This window comes from Salvelinus alpinus, chromosome 5, assembly GCF_045679555.1.
Source record: "Salvelinus alpinus chromosome 5, SLU_Salpinus.1, whole genome shotgun sequence".
Taxonomy (NCBI): Eukaryota; Metazoa; Chordata; class Actinopteri; order Salmoniformes; family Salmonidae; genus Salvelinus; species Salvelinus alpinus.
Window position 1 is genome coordinate 69322269 of NC_092090.1, and position 10081 is coordinate 69332349.

At 47.5% G+C, this 10081-nt stretch overlaps 1 protein-coding gene and 1 long non-coding RNA gene across 2 annotated transcripts in view; both read right to left on the reverse strand.

The window, feature by feature from the left end:
• LOC139576609 (LETM1 domain-containing protein LETM2, mitochondrial-like) overlaps window positions 1-10081 on the reverse strand; it is a 40571-nt gene that overhangs the window by 27263 nt on the left and 3227 nt on the right. The window lies entirely within an intron of this gene.
• Window positions 2061-10074, reverse strand: LOC139576608 (uncharacterized). The gene is made up of 3 exons (XR_011675151.1): window positions 9616-10074; window positions 9296-9539; window positions 2061-2479 (listed from the first exon to the last, which is right to left on the reverse strand). It is a non-coding gene; the product is annotated as an uncharacterized lncRNA (long non-coding RNA).

Consider the following 10081-nt stretch of genomic DNA (forward strand, 5'->3'; position numbering starts at 1 on the left):
GCTATTAATGCATTTCCTTGTACATACTGGCACAGATTCCAGCTGCTCTTGTCCGAAAACACATACAAACATGAAGTTCCCCTGCTCATTCATCTATAAGACAATTTCTCTCAATGCATATTCAATAGACTGAGTGCAGTGTTCCAGTCCAGACGAGAAATGTATCATTTCTATGGTTAACAAAAAGGTGAAATAATTGATACTGGTCGCGGTTCCAGGCCGAATACATGCATTGCATCAACCAATGGTTGTGTCCTGCTAATTTGGTCCTGCCGAACATACCTACACGTACGCTACGGTCACAAGATGCAGGCCTCCATATTGTCCCTAGAATTTCTAAACAAACTGCTGGAGGCAGGGCTTTCTCCTATAGAGCTCAATTTCTGTGGAATGGTGTGCCTATCCATGTGAGAGACGCAGATTCGGTCTCGACTTTTAAGTCTTTACTGAAGACTCAGCTCTTCAGGAGGTCCTATGATTGAGTGTAGTCTGGCCCAGGGGTGCGAAAGTGAACGGCAAGGCACTGAAGCGACGAAACACCCTTGCTGTCTCTGCCTGGCCGGCTCCCCTCTCTCCACTGGGATTCTCTGCCTCTGACCCTATTACGGGGGCTGAGTCACTGGCTTACTAGTGCTCTTCCATGCCGTCCCTAGGCATGGAAGTGCGTCACTTGAGTGGGTTGAGTCACTGACATGATCTTCCTGTCCGATTTTGCGCCCCCTCAGGCTCGTGCGGTGGAGGAGATCTTCATGGGCTATACTCAACCTTGTCTCAGGGTAGTACATTGGTGGTCTTTTGATCTCCCTCTTGTGGTGTGGGGGCTGGGCTTTGGAAAAGTGGGTGTGGTTATATCCTGCCTAGTTGGCCCTGTCCGGGGTTATCGTCGGACGGGACCACAGTGTCCCCTGATCCCCCCCGTCTCAGCCTCCAGTATCTATGCTGCAATAGTCTATGTGCCGGGGGGCTAGGGTCAGTCTGTTATATCTGGTGTAATTCTCCTGTCTTATCTGGTGTCCTGTGTGAATTTAAGTATGCTCCCTCTAATTCTCTCTCTCTCTCCCTCTCTCCTAGGACCTGAGCCCTAGGACCATGCCTCAGGACTACCTGGCTTGATGACTCCTGGCAGTCCCCAGTCCACCTGGTCGTGCTGCTGCTCCAGTTTCAACTGTTCTGCCTGCGGCTATAGAACCCTGGCCTGTTCACCGGATGTGCTACCTTGTCCCGTACCTGCTGTTTTCGTCTCTCTCTCCCTACCACACCTGCTGTCTCAACTTCTGAATGCTCAGCTATGAAAAGCCAACTGACATTTACTTCTGAGGTACTGACCTGTTGCACCCTCTACAACCACTGTGATTACTATTTGACCCTGCTGGTCATCTATGAACATTTGAACATTTTGAAGAACAATCTGGCCTTAATAATGGCCATGTACTCTTATAATCTCCACCAGGTACAGCCAGAAGAGGACTGGCCAGTTTTTCCTAGCCAACGTGCTTCTACATCTGCATTGCTTGCTGTCTGGAGTTTTAGGCTGGGTTTCTGTAAAGCCCTTTGTGACATCTGCTGATGTAAAAAGGGCTTTATAAATACATTTGATTGATTGATTGTGTGCCAAATCATCGTCTGAGCAGTTGGGCATCAGATTGCTATATCATATGGGTTGTGTTCCCCTGCTCAGACGTTGCATGCATCAGCCAATGGTTGATACTGTAGTTTCAAAGACAGAAGTGAACAACAATTTTTATGAAATGCGACAGTACGGCTATATTACATTTTGTGAGAAAAAAAATAGCAAAAAACTTGTTTACAGAAAAATATTCTGAAATACAGTCAAATAAACTCTTGACGTGGTGTAAAGTATTCATTTTGGGATGTTTGTGTGGGTTTTTATTGTATGAAGGTGAGTGAATGTGCTTTAAAAAGTGGTAATATGTATTGATTGTGTTCAATATACTAGGCCCATATGTAACAGATGTATAGTGTACTCTCCATGCGTTGTGTTTTAAAATAATAAATCACTTCGGCCAGTGGTCCCAGTTGAGCATCATTTATTTCTGCCCTCGCATCACATTTTCATACTGGGCGAACAAAATACAAAAATACAATACAAAATATAACATGTGTAAATACCTGTGATTAAATGGGAAACAGCACGTTAGTTGTGCAGGACTTAACAGTGATGATGGCTGTCGATGGCAAAATCTGTAGCATGAAGACAACTGTGTTAGCCGTGGCTTATGTGACCATGACATCGGTGTATGCTAGCTAACACAATTATTTACAGCAATCATATGCCAAAGCACATCCCAGAAAGCCCCTCAATCCCTAACAGGTACCATATAACCACACATGTATAAAATCAGTAACGTACAGCAAATTTGTACACATTGTAAAATAGAAAACAGTATTCAGAACGTGACCTACCCCTCGCATCACATTTTCATACTGGGAAGACCTGACGTTCGCGATCTCCCCCTATCTGCAAGCGGGGCCAATCACAACACCCCTTATTGTCATCAGAGTTGAACTAACCAATAAGAATGCTTGAACATCAAATACACATTTCTTTAGAGGCAAGTGGAAACATAACCAACCCTGTTACATTCTCCCCTGCTGAATTACACTTGCATACTACAAAGAAACTAAATGAGGTATGCAATACCTTGCAATACATATGTCACCAAATATTCCAGTGCAAAGACTATTCTCTAAAGAGAATTAGGGGAATTCAAAGACCCCGTAGGAAAACATGCATGTTACATGTTCAGTACACTCAGTGACAATAAGAACCTCAGACAGAAAAAAAAAACCTTGGCCTACATGACCCCTGACCCATTACCTCTATAGGGTCTCTTGAAAGTTAAAAGTAAAAAAAAAAAAAAAATGTGGCTATAGACTTGGATTCTAATCCTACACCCACACAGGTACTCTAATGAATTCTGTATGAAAAACCCTCTGTGTCTGCATAGTCTCAATGAGTCTCACTGGGCGTTTCCTAACTCGACCAGCCCCTGACCTGACAGTCCTAACAGAGTTATCATTACGTTTAACCTGTCCAACTACAACCACCATTGGTGGGTCACTGTCCACAGTCGATGGGTAGTCAAGGTCAAGGGTTCTGTGACTGTTGCTGGAGCCAGCGGCATCTTCAGAATGCCTTTCTTCCTCAGAGGGTTCGGACATTTCTTCTCCAAAGGTTACCTCTGACATGCTTGTGCCACCAGTGGCACCCTCAGAATGTGGTGAGTTCTGAGGGTCCCTCGCCAGTGGCCCATCTTCCAGCACATCTAGGGTCTCTTTTTCAGAGGGCTCCGACTGTGTTTCCTCCGAGGTCTGTTCTGATACCCACACACTAGTCCTCTCACCGATGTCCATTTCTGGTATATCATTCATGGATGAGTCCTCCATCTCCTCACTCAGATCCTCACGGTCTCCCGTATTAGGTGTCTCCAAGGCAGTGTCAGGGAGAGGCAAAAAGTTTACAGGCATTATCAGATTACGGTGGACCGTTTTCTCCTGGCCAGTCGACATGTTCTGTATCTTGAAGATGTGGATGTCACTATTCTTCTCCGTAACAATATAGAGGTTGTTCTCCCAGCGATCCGCCAGCTTCCTCTTTCCACGTTCACCCTTATTCGCCAGCAGCACCCGATCACCGACCTCCACTGGAGCTCCTCTGATCTTCCTGTTGTAGAGGCCCGCATGCCTCTTCAGCTGTTTGGTTGCCGACACCTGTACAGTCTCCATGGCCTCCCTCAGGTCTCTCGTCAGGGACTTGACGTACTCATCATAGTCTACAACATTTGAGTCTTGTAGCACCGTACCAAACATCATGTCGACAGGCAGACGTGGGGTTCTCCCAAACATCAACTGGAAAGGGGCGTGGCCCGTGGTTTCATGGACTGTACAGTTGTAGGCGAAGGTCAACGACTTCAGCTTCTGGGGCCACCTGTGCTTCGCTCTCGTAGGTAAAGCCCTGATCATGTTTCCCAGCGTTCTATTGAACCTTTCGACTCCCCCGTTCCCCATCGGATGGTAGGGAGTTGTGTGCGACTTCTGGACTCCTGCAGCGCTCAACAACTCAGCAATCAATTTACTTTCAAAGTTGGCCCCTTGGTCGGAGTGGATACGACGAGGAAAACCATACACACAGAAGATGTTGTTCCACAGCTGAAGGGCCACCGCTTTAGCTGATTGGTTCGGACACAAGAAGGCATGGGCCATCTTAGTAAAATGATCAGTGACGACCAGAACATCCAAGGACTTGTTGTTGGAGTCTTCAGCAGACCAGAAGTCCACACACACCAACTCGAGGGGCTCAGTCGTGATGATGTTCTCCAGTGAGCTCTGGCCTCTGGCTCGGGGGCCTTACTGAACACACACCTCTTGCAGGTCTTGACATACTCTCTCACATCCGACTCCAGACCATGCCAGAAGAACCTCTGTCTCGTCAAGTACAACGTCCGCTGTTGCCCCTGATGACCGGCTTCATCGTGGACACCCTTCAAAACTGTCGCCCTCATTGAGGTGGGTACTACATACTGGTACGTCTTCCTCTTTGACAGCAAACTTTTGGTAACGCGATATAGTACACCCATTTTCAGAGTGAGCTTCTCCCAGGTCTTCAGAATCCGTAGAGCCTCGATTGGTTCATGGCCACGTTCCCTCCTAGAAGGTCTACGGCCCCTGTCCACGTAGAATACAACTCTGGCGAGTGCATCATCCTGGCGCTGCTTTGATATCAGGTCGTCACGGGACAGCACTCTCACATCTGACATCTCAGATGGCACCAGTGACTGAGTGAGCTGAGGCAGTAGCAGCGCACAGTTCTGTAGACCAGCCTCCTCTTGCGACCTCAGGACTGCTGACACCGCTTCCTTTGACAGTGAACCAGGAGAAGGATAGGAGGTAGTTTGGCAGTCCATGACAATTTCACAGGCATCTGCCTCAATTGACGGTGAGCAGCTTTCGAGGTCGAATGGGTGGTTCGACCAGCGGAACACATCTTGCACCTTCTCAGCATGTACTCCCGCAGCTTCTTCCAGCAAGGCCTTGTATGGAACCCTTGTGATGCGGTGGAGAGCGCTCGGCTGCACAAATGGCTGTCTACTGAGTGCATCAGCAATGACATTTTTGGGACCGGGGATGTACTTTATGTCAAACTCGAATGGAGCGAGTTTAGCAACCCATCTCTGTTCACAGGCGTCCAATTTGGGCTTGGACAGGATGTATGTTAATGGGTTGTTGTCTGTCCATACAGTAAAAGGCTTGCCCCTTAGCCAATGACTAAACTTCTCACAGACTGCCCAGCGTAAAGCAAAAAACTCTAACCTATGGGCAGGATACTTTGACTGTGCATAAGTAAGAGATTTGCTAGCGAATGCTACGGGCCTGGCTGCAGACCCATCCTCTGGCACTTGGGAGAGGACAGCACCTAATCCATTACTAGATGCGTCTACAGACAGCAAGAAAGGTCTACTAAAATCAGGGTGGGCTAGCATGACCTGATCGAGGAGAGCTTGTTTCAACTGACTAAAGGCCTGTTTGCACTCACCAGTCCAGTCTGCTGCTGTGAGTTTCCTATGTATTCTTCTTTTCCTCTTTCCTTTCCCATGGCGTGGTGCCTTCGTCCCAGTTGTCAGCCCATGCAGCGGCTTAGCGATGGTGGAGCACCCCTCAATGAACTGCTGGTAATAGACTATCATTCCGAGAAAGGACCGAATCTTCCCCTGGGAGGGAACGTCCGTGTTATCCTCCATGAGATCCTTCTCTGTCATCCCTGCAATAGCCTTCACTTTTTCCGGGTCTGTGGCCACACCTCCTTCACTGATGACATGCCCCAAGAACCGCACTGACCTCTTCATGAAATGGCATTTCTTTGGAGCCAATTTCAGATTATGGGCCTTGAGACGCTCAAAAACTGACTCCAAGCGTTGCAATCCAAGTTCTTCAGTCGGGGCAAAAACCAGCACATCGTCCAGGTAGCATAGAAGGCTAGAAAAATTTTGATCCCCAAAAATGCTCAACATCATCCTCATGAATGTAGCTGGGCTGTTGCACAGTCCTTGTGGAAGACGGTTATATTCATATAACCCAAAAGGAGAAGTGAAGGCTGTAAACTTCTTGTCGTCTTCATGCACCTCCACATTGTAGTAGCCTGAGGTCAAATCCATTGTAGAGAAGAAGGCATTGCCACCCAGGGCCGCCAGAGCATCAGCTTGGTGAGGTAGAGGGTGAGCATCCTTTACGGTGCGAGCATTGAGCCATCGGAAGTCTGTACACAGTCTCAGATCGCCAGACTTCTTCCAGACCAGCACGAGCGGGGAGGCATACTCACTGCTGGATTTCCTGATTATCTCTCGCTCTTCCATCTCATCCAAGGCCTGCCTGAGCTTGTCATAATGGTTAGGGGAGAGCCTACGGTAAGGTAGCCTAAAAGGCTTAGTGTCACTGAGTCTGATGCGATGGACATATCCAGTAGCCTTCCCGCAATCTAGTTTGTTCCGGGAGAAGATACACTCGTAGCGGGCTATTAGCTGAACTAGCCGGGCCTTACACTGTTGCGACAACTGAGTGGACTCAATGTCAATGTCACCTAGCCCTAACTCGTGCAACACCTCACTTGTCACTCTGTGCGGTTTTACGGCACTGTCAACGGTCAAGCTATCTCCACTACCATTGTCAAAGTCTTGATTGGCATCCATTTTGTGTACCTGCTGCACCAGGGGGACCGGTTCGACAGTGGGCCCATCTATGTAGTCAGTGTCAAAGTCCTCTAATGCCATGCAAGGAAAAACATCCGCTATCTTGGCATTGCGTCTCACTGTTACTGGCTTTGGTGAGGGATTGATAACTTTGACAGGGACCCAGCCATCGCTCCACAACGTCGCTACTGTTCTCCCCACTAGAATGTTTTTCGGTCTTGAGCGCGCCCTCGTAGGCTCAATAACGACAGCACTGCCCGCAGATACATTTTGAGGCGTACACAACCGGCCCCAGACTAAATGTTCCTGCATGGGCTCCAATGTGACCGCCCGCTTCAGCCTTACCGTGCCCACTCTTTCCGGCACTTCTGTCCCTTTCCATCTCTCTACATTAGCCAGCAGACGGAACAGTTTGTCATCTCCATTGTGTTCAGATGATGTCATCTTCTCCCAGAAGTCACCGGTCGTCTTCAGCTCCCTGATGAGGTGTTTTATCACGTTGCTGCCTAGGATGAGCTCATCACGTTGGCCATCCACTACTAGAACAGGGACAGAGAGGCTGCTGCCATACACAGACAGATTCAATTCACACACACCTACAGGCTTGGTCTTCAACCCCCCGCAGCCAACCAACACCACTTCAGTCGGACTGAGGGAGCCACTCTTGAGCACACCTGCTTTCTCAAGGCGTGGCACCACTGTAGAGCTCAATGTGCATGCCATAGAACCGCTGTCAATCATAGCGCTCACCTCTATAACATCCCCCAGTAACACACTAGTATAGAAGAGTTCATCGTTGTGGAGCACTCTCTGTGTATTTTGCATAATGACTTTTTCGTTCGACTTGACTTCATCACAAACACTTGAATATATTGACTCCAAATCTACAACACTATCGAATTGGGGCACCTCACAAGGCCCAGCACTTCCCCCTACCCAGTGCGGGCCAGCTAGTTTTCCTGCCGCTGTGTCGTGTTGCTGTTTGATGGAGCGACGGGAGTTACCGATGAAGTGCGAGGACATTCCCGACGTGTGTGCCCAGCCTGATAACAGAGGAAGCATAGGTGGTTAGAATAACAATGATCCATTGTGCTGTGATTCGCATCCCCACACACTTTGCATTGCAAAGGCGGGTTCTTATAGCCGCCTACAGGTTGCAGAGGCCTCTGCTCCAAGACCCGTTCAAGCATGTCCATCACACGATCCAATGCCTCGGATGAGCCATTTGTGGGCTGCTGCAAGGGGTCCGGGCAGTTTGCAACAGCCGACACTGGCCTACTTACTTCCTGCGTCAGTGTGGTGACCAGTGGGGCCAGCCGCAAGGGACTTGGAGCCTTACACTTCCTCTGGTACTCCTCCAGCCTGCCATGGACCTCCGCAGCCATCCACTCATGCAATGGTTTGCACATGAATATCAATGACAGCTCTGGGTTCGGACAGTGCTTGATGAACATGACAGTCAGAACACGTGATGGATTGTCTAGCTCCTTGTTCTGCCTCTTCAAACAGTCCTCTGCCACCTCTATGGCTCTGTTCAGTCTGATCCAGTAATCAAATGGAGTCTCACCTTCCACTGGCAACGTAGAATAAACATCAGCTAGGGGCATGTCAGAGTTGATTGTGTCGCTAAAGTGATGCTTCAGAATGTCAAAAACCGGTCTAGGGCCCTGGCTTAAGTCAACTGGGTTACTGCGTAGGCTTACTCTTACCACGTCACGTGCCCGCCCTGTCAGCTTACCCAAAACTTCATCTGACCTCTCCTGCCCACCATAGCCCTTCTTCTGCATGTACACTAACATAGTCTCCTCCCATTCATGCACTGTGCATTCCTCTGAACCATCCCCCCTGAAACACGCTGGTTCCCTGACATCATTTTTCACCACTACATTTAGACTAGAGCTGGCCCCAACCTTGGTACCACCAACATAATCAACCTTCTGTCCCACCCCATCTCCCATAGCCTTTGATTCCAAACAAGAGGCAATATTTTCACCTATTGAGTAACCTATCTGCTTAACAATGTCTGCCAGGAAATCCATAGAAACATCCTCCTTCCTAGGATTAGGTGAAACTGGCTCAAATGCACTGAGTTGAGGTAGCTCTAAATCATGTGGAAGGTGCACACTTGCCTGCGTAGTTGGCTTGGCCAGAGGTGTGGAAGTAACTGGAGAAATAGATGCCCCCCTACCCACTGGCAGTGAAGGGTTAAACATGAAAACTCCCCTACCTCTCCCAAAACTTTCCATTTTTAAAATATATATATATATTTTTTTTTTTGTAAATATTAAGTGCCCCAAAAAAATAAAAAATAAAATTATCACAATCAATATGAACACTTCTATAAAATCAGCTTGAACATAATGCACTCAAAATAAAAGTTCAGTAGTGGTTGTCTAACAAGGCCAAGAATCAACACAGAAAAGTAACAAGAAACGCCTTAATAGTTGTCGCCACCGTGTGGTAGAAAATGGCATCACCCTCACGTTAATTGGCTTCCGAAGGTCACTAGCGTAACCGCACAATTACATCACTAAATAATCATAACATCAACACATACAACTAATAAACAGTATATTATATTCCCCACTCACTCATGCTACCAGGAGCTCCCTGAGAACTCCACTTGCGCAGAATGCAAAACCTAGACCTTAGGCGTGTATCAGCAACCACAGTACTTCTTGAAGCCGGGTCTCCGATCCCTCCACGTGACGTCCAGCAAGACAAGAAGACGAGTCACGGCACCAGTGTAACAGATGTATAGTGTACTCTCCATGCGTTGTGTTTTAAAATAATAAATCACTTCGGCCAGTGGTCCCAGTTGAGCATCATTTATTTCTGCCCTCGCATCACATTTTCATACTGGGCGAACAAAATACAAAAATACAATACAAAATATAACATGTGTAAATACCTGTGATTAAATGGGAAACAGCACGTTAGTTGTGCAGGACTTAACAGTGATGATGGCTGTCGATGGCAAAATCTGTAGCATGAAGACAACTGTGTTAGCCGTGGCTTATGTGACCATGACATCGGTGTATGCTAGCTAACACAATTATTTACAGCAATCATATGCCAAAGCACATCCCAGAAAGCCCCTCAATCCCTAACAGGTACCATATAACCACACATGTATAAAATCAGTAACGTACAGCAAATTTGTACACATTGTAAAATAGAAAATAGAAAACAGTATTCAGAACGTGACCTACCCCTCGCATCACATTTTCATACTGGGAAGACCTGACGTTCGCGATCTCCCCCTATCTGCAAGCGGGGCCAATCACAACACCCCTTATTGTCATCAGAGTTGAACTAACCAATAAGAATGCTTGAACATCAAATACACATTTCTTTAGAGGCAAGTGGAAACATAA